Source organism: Ambystoma mexicanum, chromosome 8 (assembly GCF_040938575.1).
Source record: "Ambystoma mexicanum isolate Mex_15411 chromosome 8, UKY_AmexF1_1, whole genome shotgun sequence".
Lineage (NCBI taxonomy): Eukaryota > Metazoa > Chordata > Amphibia > Caudata > Ambystomatidae > Ambystoma > Ambystoma mexicanum.
The window spans coordinates 489064827-489079347 of NC_090929.1; the positions used below are offsets into that span (position 1 = coordinate 489064827).

At 48.5% G+C, this 14521-nt stretch overlaps 1 protein-coding gene across 1 annotated transcript in view; it reads left to right on the forward strand.

The window, feature by feature from the left end:
• Positions 1 to 14521, forward strand: part of LOC138472127 (ATPase family AAA domain-containing protein 3-A) — a 672103-nt gene that overhangs the window by 98163 nt on the left and 559419 nt on the right. The gene's annotated exons all lie outside the window — the stretch shown is intronic.

A 14521-nucleotide genomic window follows, 5' to 3' on the forward strand; every position in this document is an offset into this window, starting at 1 on the left:
ACACAAAATGGTGCCATACCTTCACTTCATACAGAAAGATAGACCTCTGGCCCATTCCTCTCCTTACCCCGTTTATCTTTAGCCACCATTTCCTTTGACAGTTTGGTCTGAACTCAGCCAATTTTGGCCCCAAGTTGTGGCAGTCCCATAATTAATTAAACATTTTTTAGGAGACATGTAATCTGTGAATTCCAGGGAAACTCTAGAGTAGCCCATCAAACAGCCATACAGTACCTTTTAGTAATATTGATGTAGCTCTCTGAAAGTGCCCTCTTGTAAATATTCAATGCTCATTCATACAATCCTGATCTTTCACCTACTTTGGCTGAATCTACATGCACCCAGGCTATCACAAACCTTGTTCTTTCTTATACCCTATCCCACCTCCAGTTGAAGCTCCTGTTTATTTTTTCTGTACCCTTTTTACCTTATCGCTTCACGCCTTCTCTTTTACTTCCCTATGCAGTCTATGGTCTGGATAACCCAGGTGGGGACATGACGTGCCATCATTCAGACAAGCCTCTGTGCTTTGAGACCACTATGGTGGTGAGTTCACGAAGTATCAAGGATTGCACACATAACCTAGGCTAGCATGATTTTGCAAGATAAAAAATAGATATTTTGTCATCTTTTCCCTAGCATGTAGTACTTCTGCTAACCCTGAATAATATTTTTAGTGAAACTGAATATGGTTTTGAATACCATAATCCCACTCCCTCAATCACCTCTTCTGGACCTCCCCCTTCAACGCTTCATTGTCCGAGTCTTTCAACTCGTGACTACCATGCATTTCTTTCTAAGGTGATGGTTTAAAACATGTTGTCCAACTTTCCATGCCTCCTTGCAACCACTCTTTGCTATTTCCGCTGGCTTGCACCAAATCCATATGCTACAACATTCTTCTCTTGCCTAACTCGCTTACTAGCCAGAATTGGGCATACCCATACCCTTCAGAAACAGACCCCTATCTTTTCACAGGAATCTAACCCCTCCAACTGAGCTCCTGTGGATGGTCTAACTCATACAAGAATCTTAAACCAGATTTAGAGTCCTGTGGTGATTTGACACAATTGAGAGCCTCCACTCAGGCAGTCAACTAGAAGCCACCAATGTCCAAAAGATGATTAAAGTCTTAAAACCATTTGTGCTTGATTCCAGTTTCCTTACTGGTATTTACCAGATTATTTGAGGTATCTATTGCACTGGTGAGCTTACAATAGCAGATTTTAAGGATTGCTGGGAAATGTTATGGAGAGTTTGAGATGGGGATACAAAAACACTTCAGCTGTGCACTCCTTTCTTAGAACGAGCTGTCTCTGTGGCTCCTTTTGTCTTTTTTAGCATTCATTTACACTCACTACAATAAAGCAAATGTTCCTGTCCTCTGTCACCTTGTCTCTCTCTCCCCCGCAGTATTCGTCTCCCTGTAACGGTCTAAAATATCTTTCATGAAGCAACATGCTTTGGGGTCTAGGCTGACTCAAGCTGATTGTATGTTATTCTGTGCCTTGAACCCCTTTTTCATGCTCCACCACTACCAGAACTAGCACTGCTTTCAGTGTCAGTCTATCCACCACTTTGCATCACAGCCACTACACTCGTCTGTGTCAGACTTTATACAAGCCAGACTTTATACAAGCCAGTGCATCATCTTCAATCAGTGGTGTGACCAGCGTCTGGTCCTACAAGTTGGATCAAACATATCTTGCCATAGTTGTCTGGGATCTGGTGTTGGTTTACTTAATAAATTTCCTCCTCCCTTTCCAGCTGGCATGTTTCAAGGATGTTTGCATCCACTATTTGTGCTTTGATGAATCTTGTTGAAGTGTCTTGTTTTAGAACGTGATAACGTGAGCATGCCCAAAAGTGGAGAGCCACCCACCCCACTAACCTGAGTCAGTTGCTCATAGAAAGGGGCAGGTTTTGCCGTTTGCTTGTGCTGCACAGAGGATATTCCATGACCTTGATGACCTTGCCGATTCCACTCTTCATTCACTTGTTCTCCCGAATGCTTCATTTGATCATTATTGCACATGGTGATCACATCTTACGCAGTTTACTCTCCCACATACTCAGGAAATGTTCCACTTTACTGAAATACATGGGTCGAGAAATGATGCCAGTTGGTACTCTATTGTAACAATGCATCAACATCCTCAAGGTGGTGAACGGTTTCCTCGTCAGCTGGGCCACCTGTCTCTTTCCAGATGTAACCAACTCATGCCTCTAAGGTAAGAAGGGGGGCTCTGCAGCACAGGATAGCTAGCCTACCAGGACAGCTTTGTCAAAGCTGAGATCTACTTGGGGGTGGTTGTTCTTGTACAGCTCTCTATTTAGGGTTGTACAACCATCTAACCGAACAAAGACGGGACTTCCAGACAAAAGATGGTCCAAACTCTTTAACGTGATAGCTATGGCTTAACTCAATGGATGAGGTAGGTTGGTAGTTAAATGCAGTTAGTCCCAGTAGTTATCCCCATAGAATAGGCCACTGGTATGCTGAAAAATATATACTTTATAAGATCAAATGGGTACTTTGTGTTAAACCTAATACATCGTAACAACGAGCATGTATATAAACAGTAAAGCGCCATGGGAGACCATACCCACTTCTAAGCTAAATGTATCACCACTATCTGGTTGTAGGCACAATACACAAGGGTAAGGGATGGAGAGGAAAAAGGGATCCATAGACAACCGTAAAACGCATTTGGTCGTGATTCAGGCCCAAGATGGCAACACATGAGTAGTCACAGTAATTGCTCATACCGCTAGTACATAGTAGAAATATTAGTACAAATGTTCGCCATGAACTACATCTAGCACCTACAGGGAGGGCAATGGGTTAACACTTGACAACAATGTCCAGTGATCCCCCAAAGTTAAAATAAAGTAGTCTCACAATACCTGTTACATAAGGTCACGTTAGAGTTTAAGAAATTTGATACGAGAGTGACTAGCATTAATTCATAATAACTTGGCACATTTCACTAAGCAAGAGTAGAATGCAGTGATTTGAAAATGTGAGAATGCTAAAATTCCAGTCTTTTGTAGAAAACTCCAGGAAGTCCATGTGCAGGTAAGTACCACCTTAAGTCATTTCAGTGGGGTTGAAAGTTTTGAAAAGTTGTAGAGGTGTACAACCGTAGGCTCTTCAAATGTTTTGGACTACAACTCCCATTAGCCCTCATTGTTGACTGCTTATGGGAGTTGTTGTAGTCCAAAACATCTAGCGAGCAAAGGTTGCAGACCGCTGATGGGACAAACCCAAAGGGGAGAGCCTCCAGTTCTAGGATGAACTCTGGTAAGACCGAGTTCTACCCCGGAGGTGTGGAAAAATGTGCAACTACAGTGGAAACCAATTTAAAGAGCTCCAATTGGAAAATGTGACTCACTGTAGTGTATTCTGTACAGGCTCATAGTCCATTTTCCTAAATACTTATGGGAGTCCGTCCAGGGGGTTTTGCAAAGAATAAAAAGAATAAATCCCGTGTCGGCATGGCTAGCCCCACTCACAATGTCTCACCAAGCACTGATGGGTGCATCAGTGCTTGGTACCCCCTAGGCTGATCACCTCAACTATCGCTCTTTATAGGGGGCCGGCATGCGGGGCGTATGGAGGAAAGGAGACTATGGACTATGAATACAGAAGTCACTATGGCGAGTAATTTTATCGTACTACTGCGCCTGTGCCCTTTTCTCCACACTTGGGGGAGATCGAAAATAACTAAATCACCCCGGGAGGCTGAAAAATATATTTCTGATGTTTGTTAATCTGCTCAGAATCACATGCTGTGCATAGGTCCGACATCCAGTGGTCACTGCGGAGTATTGCATTTTGTTTTTCGTAGTCGAAAAGGGGACGTCGACAAGGCGTGTCTGTAACACTATCCCTATAGTGACGTGCGTTGTACCCATAATCCCTCACGCGTCGAGGTCCCTCAGATTGTTTTTTTCCGCCCAGCTTCTGGTCGCCTTACGCGCGGAGCTCCTAGAGAGACATTGCAAATACTTACAACGGACCGCGGTCCTTAATTTTACTTATTATATTGTTAAAGATCCCTCCCCTCGACGTTAGCTGTGAAGCTGTTCCTCCGCCGAGCAAGTTTTCGACGGAGGAGATCCTTCGGCGCTGCCGAACACGTGGCCTGGCCTCGCCGGCCAACATACAGTAGGGAGAGTGGGGGTTCGAACTTTTATCTTCTCTTTGAGAATGTCTTTCTTTCTCCCCTATCTTTCCCTTGGGGTTGTTATCACCAGTTATTATTGCCTCAGCTATGGAGAGGACACCTTTTAAGTTTTGCCCACGCTGTAGGGGCAAATACACTTGGAAGGACAAACACAAGCTCTGTAATCGTTGCTTGCCCCTCGATCATAAGGAGGACAGCTGCGCGGCCTGTAAGCTCTTGAAACCAAGAACTCTTAAAGAACGCAAAGTTAAGAGGTGGGCGGACTAAGCTATGTCGAAGTCAGTTTCCTCACCCGCCGCCGCTGTTACAGAAAGTGACGAGGAGGGTGATAACTCGACGTCCGTTACGGAAGTCATTAACCCCCAGAAGGAGCGCTCGCGCTCCTCGACGTCCGTCCCCGGCCCCGACGGGCTCGGCTCACGCCCTGCTCATGGGGATGAACACCCCGGCGACAAGGACGCACACAGACCCCATAGGCCTAAGCACACAACCCACGGCTCTTCTTCGTCGAAGACGAAGGATCCATCAGCGCCGAAGGAGACGCAGGGCACTCCGGCGTCTACCTCAGACCATAAGGGTCTCAAGCCCCACCCGCAAACGCAGTCGTGACCAGCGATTGGGCTTTCATCAAACACAGGCGCTACCCCAAAATCATCCGACGTAACGCTCCATAGAGCGGCCTTCGAGGAACAACGCGTAACGCAGGCAACGTCGACACCAGAGTCCTCTACTGACAACCTTGTTGTCGAGAGTCTGGCGAGAATTGTTTCCGAAGACAAACGTAAGCGGACGACGAAACAAACATCGAATACCGCACAAAAAGCTATGGAAACGCCGAAAAAGCACAAGAGTAGCCAGGAACTGCCCCCTTCATCTAAGGGCACTTCTGAACTACCGGAGGGCTTTTCAGAGGGCGACGGAAACCTTTCTTCGACGTTGTGGGAGCGTTCTAAGCGTTTTGAAGGTGAAAACACTGATTTCCCCCCTCTAGACTATTCAGGGGTCCCCCATGAGACCCTTGAAAGACTCCATTCTTGTATGGAGAAAATGGAAAGGTTTTTGGGAAACCAAAACCCACCCACACCCAAAAGACCAAGAGAATGGCCCCAGGATGACCCTAGGGTCAAGATTCCTAGGCTGTTTCCCCCTTCTACAGACGTATATGACCTCACTGAAGAGGAGCAATACCTCCAGGAAGATGAGGAGTGTTTGGGTGGAGAGGAAGAACATGAGGAAGAGGGGTTTGAAGAAGATCCTTAAACTAGTGCAGGAGCTTTCGAAGAAGATACAGCTACCTCGCAGCCCTGGCAATCCCCATCAGTGCAGCCTTGGCAATCCCCATCAGTGCACTCAGACCCTGATGTCTTTCACCCTTCTCCTCCTATTCCTATTGGAAACACCTCTCCCATAGATGACCTACCTTCACTTAATGCACTATTGCGCAAGGCAGCAGCGCATTTTGAAATAGACACAGGGGAGACTCTTCCTGACATAGACTTTGTAGAGAAAGTTATTAAAGAAAAAGCCCCTGTTAGTCAGTCTATGCCGCTCCTGGCTTCTATAAAGAGAAGAATAACTCCTTCCCTTTCCAATCCTGCCTTAGTCAGAGGGGTCAACCCTCGGATAGAAAAGCTCTTCAGCCCTTCGTCCTCTGACCCTTTGTACATCAGAGGCCATTGTATTCCGGACTCCCTCGTAGTTACTAATACAAGGAAAAGAGCAGGGGTACCACTATCCACTAGTGAGGCACCACCTGACAAAGAGGGCAAAAAGCTCTATGCACTTGGGAAGAGAATCACGACGTCCGCTGCCTTTTCAACTAGGATTGCAAATAACAATTCCCTACTAGCTAGCTACGCAGATGCACAGTGGAGCAAGCTGCGCAGCTAAGCAGAGGACGCACCAGAACCCCTGCGTTCACGCCTGTTAGCTACAATCTCAGAGGGAACTCTTGTAAACCAGGGCATCGTAAAGAACTCCTTAGATGCCGCAGAGACGGCTGGCCGTTCCCTGGTTCAGGGAATACTTCTCAAACGCCATGTCTGGCTGCGCAATTCGGGATTTAAGCCGGAAACCCAGGCTTCCCTGATAAATAAGCCCATAAAACAAACACATCTGTTTGGGAAAGCAGTTGATGAGGCCCTAGAACATGCGAAGAAAGAGTTTGATACCATCAAAACTCTTGACCAAATTTCTAGGCCCCCTAACAGACGCGGCTATGGCAATAGATGCTCCTTTCGTGGCCAACGCCAGCAGCAAAACCAACAGCAATTTTACTCTGCTACCAACTGGCCCTCTAACCAGGGTAACAACACCCAGTTCAGTCAAAGAGGCCAACGCCGTGGCAGAGGAAGAGGTCGCGGCTCCAGCCCCAAAGGTTCCACGCCCAATACCAACAAATGACCCGAAGATTCGGGTCCCCTCCCATGCATCACCGGTCGGGGGCCAGCTAACATTGTTCCTTTCAGCATGGGAGGGAATATCGTCAGACCGCTGGCTATTATCCACCATAGCCCACGGATACTGCTTCGAATTCAACGGTTCCCCGAAGTACAGACCCCCACGGAACCGACGCATGACACCGGAACACCTCACCATTCTTCTTCAAGAAGTAGAAGAGCTACTGAAAAAAGAAGCTATAGAGGCTGTCCCCCTATCTCAGGTAACAGAAGGTATTTATTCAGTGTACTTCCTTGTACCCAAAAAGGACTTAACCATGCGCCCTGTATTAGATCTGCGCCCAGCGAACAAGTTTGTCGAACCCCAAAAGTTTTGTATGGTGACCTTGCAGGAAGTAATCCCACTGTTATCACAATGGGATTACATGACAACACTAGACATGAAAGATGCATACTTTCATATTTTAATGTTGCCAGCGCACAGAAAATACCTCCGGTTCAAGATAGAGAACAAACACTACCAGTTCAGAGTACTACCCTTCGGGATAGCATCTGCACCAAGGGTATTCACGAAAGTACTGGCAGTGGCAGCGGCCCACCTGCGCAGGTTATCCATTCCGGTATACCCTTACCTCGACGACTGGCTGATAACAGGGGATTCTTACGAAACATGCTTCTCCAATACCCAAAACACTGTAGACCTTTTGTTCCAACTGGGCTTCTCCATCAACGAAAAGAAGTCCAGCTTAGACCCCAGCCAAATCAAACAATTCGTAGGGGCTCTAATTCGAACAAAGGACGGCCTCGTCTTCCCCTCCAACGAGAGGGTCCAAAACATGCTGTTTCAGATCCCCCATTATGTGGCAGGTCGAGAGGTGACGGTACGCAAAGCAATGCGCTTGCTAGGGATGATGGCGTCATGTATTTATTTGGTACCTCACGCGCGCCTGCGCATGCGCCCAATGCAAGAGTGGCTCAACAGCCAGTGGTGTCAGGCCAGCGGACAATGGGACGATCTAGTGGTGGTCTTGCAGGCCTTGGTTCTCTCGCTACGGTGGTGGACAAAAGAAAAACTGTTATTAGGGAAAACTTTTGCCACACCCGCAGTGGAAGCCACTCTAACCACAGACGCATCCCTTACAGGATGGGGGGGCTCACCTATCCCATCAGACTGCTCACGGAGCGTGGACTCCGAGCTTAGCATCCAAGCATATAAACCTGCTGGAACTACTAGCGGTGTTCAAAGCACTGAAAGCCTTTCAGGAACACCTACAAGGAAAGACAGTGATGGTCCTCACAGACAGCACCACAGCCATGTACTACCTCAACAAGCAAGGGGGCACTCACTCTCCAGGACTGTCCAAGCTGTCCCAGAACATCTGGAAGTGGGCTCTCAAACACAACATGTTCCTACTATCACAACATGTACCAGGGGAACTCAATCTGCTAGCAGACAAACTCAGCAGAGACTTCCCCCTGCCCGTAGAGTACGAATGGCGGTTACAAGAAGACATTGTCTTCGACGTCTTCACACAGTGGGGTTTCCCAGAAATAGACCTGTTCGCAACTCTGGAAAACTCTCATTGCCAAGATTACGCCTCCAGGTCCCCCCAGAACCAGTCCAAGGGGAACGGTCTATCGATTCCATGGTCAGGGAAATTTGTTTACGCTTTTCCCCCCGACTCCCCTTCTCAACAAGATAGTGCACAAGATGCACCAGGAACAAGTTACCATGATACTGGTGGCCCCTATGTGGGCCCGCCATGGTTCGCTCACTTGTTGAAGATGTCTCTATCTCCTCCAGTGAGACTGCCCTGCCGTACAACATGCTGTCACAAGACAGGGGCAGGACACTGCACCCATGCCCTCAGACCATGAACTTAGCAGCCTGGCTCCTGAGGTCATAGAATTTGGACATTTACAACTTCCACAGAGGTGCATGGACATCCTCAGAGAGGCCAGAAAGCCTAACACTCGTCACTGCTATTCTAGAAAATGGAAAAGATTTGTCATCTGGTGTAGAGGGAAGAGCATCAACCCCGTTGACTGCTCTCCCACACAAATTATTCTGTACCTGACCCATTTACTGGACTCGGGTCTAGTATTCAATTCTATTAAAGTACACCTGGCAGCGCTTTCGGCTTACACCACTTCACAACTCAAAGTATCGTGGTGGAAGATCCCAGTAATCAAAGCCTTCATGGAAGGGGTAAAGAGAATACACCCTCCAATAGCAAACCCAACTCCTGGCTGGGATCTTAATGTGGTACTCACCAGGCTCATGGGGTCACCCTTTGAACCCATGCACAAGGCAACTCTTAAAGATCTCATTCTTAAGACTGCTTTCCTAATCGCTATTACCTCCATTAGGAGAGTAAGTGAACTACAGGCCCTTTCGGTTTTGGACCCCTTTGTAACAGTTCACAAGGATAAAGTGGTTCTACGCACACACCCAAGGTTCGCACCGAAATTCATCTCCAAATTTCATGTCAACAGTCTATAGAACTACCAACGTTCTTTCAAAATCCTTCAAATCTAGGAGAAAAAAGCCTGCATACACTTGATGTGCGCAGAGCTGTCATGTTTTACATGGAAAGAACTAGTCCACTGAGAAAGACTAATCAGTTCTTTGTCTCCGTGGCAGCAGGAAGAGAAGGAGATGCAGTTTCAAAATCCACTATATCTAGATGGATTGTACAATGCATCACTCTCTGTTACACTCTTGCTAAGAGAGAACTACCCTTCAAGCCAAGCGCACACTCTACTCGAGGCACTGGGGCATCCATAGCATTCATTGCAAATGTTCCCCTTGAGTCCATCTGCAAAGCGGCAACCTGGAGTTCTGTACACACCTTTACAAAACACTACTGTCTAGATGCCCACTCTAGATCTGATTCCCAGGTGGGACAAGCAGTATTAAGACATGTTTTCTCTACTGTTCCTTCTCACAACCCACCTCCAACTCCGGGTACTGCTCGCTAGTCTATGCACAGCATGTGATTCTAAGCAGATTAACAAACATCAGAAGACAATGCATTACTTACCGTAAAAGCATTTCTGATGGTTGTATCTGCTTAGATTCACATGCGCCCACCCTTCCTCCCCGCTCCGATGGAAGGAACATAGACATCCTTTTCTATATCTCTCTCTTTTCTGTACTCACTCACGTCTAGAAGGCTCCCTCAGGGCAGAAAAATACAAACAGAGGGACCTCGACGCGTGAGGGATGATGGGTACAACGCACGTCACTATAGGGATAGTGTTACAGACACGCCTTGTCGGCGTCCCCTTTTCGACTACGAAAAACAAAATGCAATATTCCGCAGTGACCACTGGATGTCAGACCTATGCACAGCATGTGAATCTAAGCAGATACAACCATCAGAAATGCTTTTACGGTAAGTAGTGCATTGTCATATTTCTGAGGCTTGTGGAATCTGCTTAGATCACATGCTGTGCATAGGCCGACATCTGGTGGAAGCTGCAGAGTATTAGTTTGTTTTTCGAAACTCGAAAATGGGCGTCGACACAGGGCGTGCCAGTAATACTATCCCTAGTGTGACGTCCACTGTACACAAGATCCCTCACGCGTCTAGGATCCTCAGATTGTTTTTTTCCGCCATACTGGTCGGAAGCATTTTGCGGAGTCCCCTGGCCTTAGCCATACTTTTGCTAAAAATTTAAAATAATAATCTATTGACATCCTTCCACACCCCAACGTCGACACTCTACGCCGGCTGGAGAAGAAATCGACCGTCGGCTGCTGCACGACGGATTTGGGCCTCGGAAAGGCCGCTGGCCTTGGCCCGGGCCTTGGAAGGCCTCTGGCCTCGGCCCTGCAAGTAGGGAGAGTGGGGGGTGCTACATACTCTACACTCTTGGTATATAGGTACACCTTATACATTTCCTACACTTAACAGCCCGCTGCCTCAAGGTGCGTATGGAGGGTACCCCTTTTCAATTCTGCCCCAAGTGCAATCGCAAATACCCTTGGGTCGACAGGCACGCCACGTGCAATCTCTGCTTGCCGAGGGACCACCCCAAAGCGAACTGCAGAGCGTGTAGTAGGTTTAAGCCTAAGACACTTAAGGACCGTTCGACGAAGCGTTGGGCCCACTACGCCAGGCAGGCGGCCATGGCAGCAGAGGGTGCCTTCAGCGACGGCAGCGACGCCGTACTTTCGGACGCGAGGGCATTACAATGTGGAAAGACAGCCGAGCGCAGGTCCCCGACCTCAGAAGGTCGTCCGGCAGGGCGGCTATGGGGAAGACCCCCGGCGACACAAGCGCTTCACATACTACACACACTAAACACACTAAGTCCAACCGAGACTCGACGACGTGGAGTTCTCGGAAAGAGGCACAAACAGAACGGTCCGATTCGGTGTCCTCTGGGCGCTCTCGATCAAGATCGCCGCATGACTCCAGGCAATCATCCACTCTTGCCAAGAGTGCTCGCTCCCTAGGCTAACAGAAGTTCGATCGTTGGGAGACAAAGACGACTTCCACCCCCAGGCCGCGCTCCAGGAGTCGGAGCCCGCAGTTAAAACCAGCGAGGCCCCACGCTCGAAGGACAGGGACACCACCCCCGATCCTCGACGCCAGGCGTCGAAAACCTCCGGAGCCACTAAAGGACGGGGAAAACATTTTTCCACTCACAGGGAGGGGGGAAAACAGCAGAAGAAACAACCTTTGCACTTTTCCACACCTGTGAAACACACCACTCCCCCTAAACAGACAGACAAAACCAGGTCTGCTGATTATGTCTAAAACCAGCAAAGCTACTCAAGATAAATCCCATAGACTTGCTGAGAGGGTCATCCCCAGTTCCAAAAAATGGTCCAGTGAAGACATAGATAGGGTCATGTCAAGAATGTCTTTGGCAGATTTTTATGATAAAAATCCAGAACATTTCCTCTCGTATGATCCACAGGGGGCGACACCCTCAGGCTCTACTGATCCTATCCCCCCGAGTAAGAAGCCCCGGTTTGAAACTCTGATGAGATCAGAACCCTTCGAGGTACAACCTTACGCAAGACCATACTCACTGTATCAAGGAGAGGCTTCCTTTTGTGAGGACCAAGAATTTGGTATGATAGAAGAGCCACCCGGGACGGGCTACTATGGGGATGATGAGGACCAGGAAGAGGAAGAGGAGGACCCGGAAACATACAGAGTAGATTCCCCGGTAGAGAACGAAGCCCCGGTTACCGACTCCCCGGTCGATAACCAACCCCTCCTAAACGAGGTTCTTGCACGCGCAGCAGAACATTTCCACATTGACACCCACGGTGTCCAGGAGGAAAGGGACTTCGCAGAAGAGTTAGTGGGAGAAAGGAGGCCTGTTGCCCAGACCATCCCTATCCTTAAGTCCATTCAGCGGTGAATAGATCCGTCCCTGGTGAACCCGAACCTCACCAGAGCAGTCAATCCCAGGCTTGAAAAACTTTTCAGGGCGGCCCAGTCTGACCCTCTCTATATAAGAGGACATCTGAAGCCAGACTCCCCAGTTGTCACCAACACTCGTAAGAGGGCTGGAACACCCTTGTCATCGTCCGAAGCAACTCCCGACAAGGAGAGCAAAAAACGATACGGTTTCGGCAGGAAAGTAGCCTCAACGTCCGCCTATCAAGCAAGGATTGCAAACTCAACCACCCTGTTGGCCAGCTACAACTGCCATCAGTGGGAAGAAGTCGCGGCACTCATAGCCTCTGCTCCTGAACCTTTAAAGGGCCAGTTAGCTTGGATTTCTGCAGAGGGCAGAGCCGTGTGTGGTTGCATTTTGAAAGCAACCTTCGACGCTGCGGACAACGCAGGCAGATTGATAGCGGAAGGCACTGTTATCAAAAGACATGTGTGGTTACGGCAGTCTGGTTTTAAGGCAGAAACCCAGGCATCATTGTTGGAAACTGATCTGTTGTTTGGTAAGGCGGTCGAAGACGCACTGAAGAATGCCAAGGACGAATACGAAACACTCAAGTCCCTTGGCCAGTTAACCAATAAACCCCCTAACCAGAGAGGGAATAGTAATTTTCGTCGCCCACGCGGCCAAAATTCCCAGAGAGGATCTACCTATTCCCAGGGGCAGGGTACACAGTGGAACAACAACCAACAGTTTACCCAGGGTTACGGCAGGGGTAATAGGAGAGGTCGTGGTAAAGGCAGAGGCAGCCCCAACAAGGGAGGCGGCACGCCTCCACCAAAGCACTGACGCTCAGTTCAGGGTTCCTTCTCACTCAACCCCAGTAGGGGGACGCATTTCCAACTTCACCCAGGCTTGGGAAGGGATCACATCGGACAGATGGGTGCTGTCAACAGTATCCACAGGATATTGTATAGAACTACTGCAGCGTCCCCGGAACCATCCTCCACGACAAAGAGTACACTCTTTAGAACATCAGAAGATTCTCCTCGAGGAGATCGCCATTTCTGCTAGAAAAGGACGCGATATAACTCGTCCCGGGACACCAGGTAAACAAGGGTATTTATTCAACTTACTTCCTTGTGCCAAAGAAAGATTTGACAATGCGCCCAGTATTGGACTTACGGCCTGCCAACAAGTATGTCAAGCCCCAAAAATTTCATATGACCACGCTACAAGAGGTAATCCCCCTCCTAAAAAAGGGGATTACATGGCAACCTTGGATATGAAAGATGCTTATTTTCATATTTCCATGTTCCCACCGCACAGAAAGTATTTGCGCTTCAAGGTGGACAGTCGACACTACCAATTCAAGGTACTGCAATTCGGGATAGCTTCAGCACCAAGGGTATTCACCAAGCTACTGGCGGTGGCGGCTGCACACCTACGCAGGGAGGCAATCCCAGTGTACCCATATCTGGACGACTGGCTCATAACGGGGGAAACCCCAGGAATTTGCAGGACAAACATTCAAAGGACTATCGACCTCCTTCACAAGTTAGGCTTCTCAATCAACGAGAAAAAGTCAAGCCTAGTGCCAAGCACTTCAAAACAATTCCTAGGAGCAATCCTAGATACCCAAGAGGGGTTGACCTTTCCTTCAGAAGAAAGAATTCGGAATATACTACTGCAAATTCCTCATCAGTCCGGTCAACAAATAACGGTACGCAAAGCAATGCGTTTACTGGGCATGATGGCGTCATGTATTTACCTGGTCCCCCACGCGCGCCTGCGCATGCTTCCCATGCAGGAATGGTTGGCGAAACAGTGGTCTCAGGCAAGTGGTCAGTGGGACGATCTAGTGGTTGTTTCACCAACACTGGTACAAAGCCTTCACTGGTGGACAAGAGAGAATCTCGCACAGGGGAAACCCTTTTACGATCCCGAGGTACAGGCAATAGTCACTACAGATGCATGCCTGACGGGGTGGGGAGCTCACCATCTCCACCACACAGCTCAGGGTCTCTGGTCTCGCTCAGTTGCCAAGAACCACATCAACCTGCTAGAGCTTCTGGCAGTATTCAGAGCGCTTCAGGCGTTCGAGCCCCACCTACTAAACCTGTCAGTGCAAATCCGGACGGACAGCACAACAGCCATGTTTTACCTGAACAAGCAAGGAGGGACTCGCTCGCCAAATCTGTCCAAGCTTGCCCAGAAAATCTGGATATGGGCACTCAGACAGAACATCTTCCTGTCATCACAACATGTTCCAGGGGAGCTCAATTCCCTAGCGGATGCTCTGAGCAAAGACTCCCTCCCAGAGGAACACGAATGGGTTCTACACAGAGAGGTCATAGAAGATATCTTCTCTCAGTGGGGTTTCCCCACTATAGACCTATTCGCCACAAGCGAAAACAGACAATGCCCAGGATTTGCATCCAGGTTCCCCCAATTAGACTCCCAGGGGAACACCCTGTGGATGAACTGGTCAGGGATGTTTGCGTACGCTTTTCCACCAACTCCTCTCATCAGGAAAGTGGTGAACAAGATGAACAGAGAGTCGATGACGCT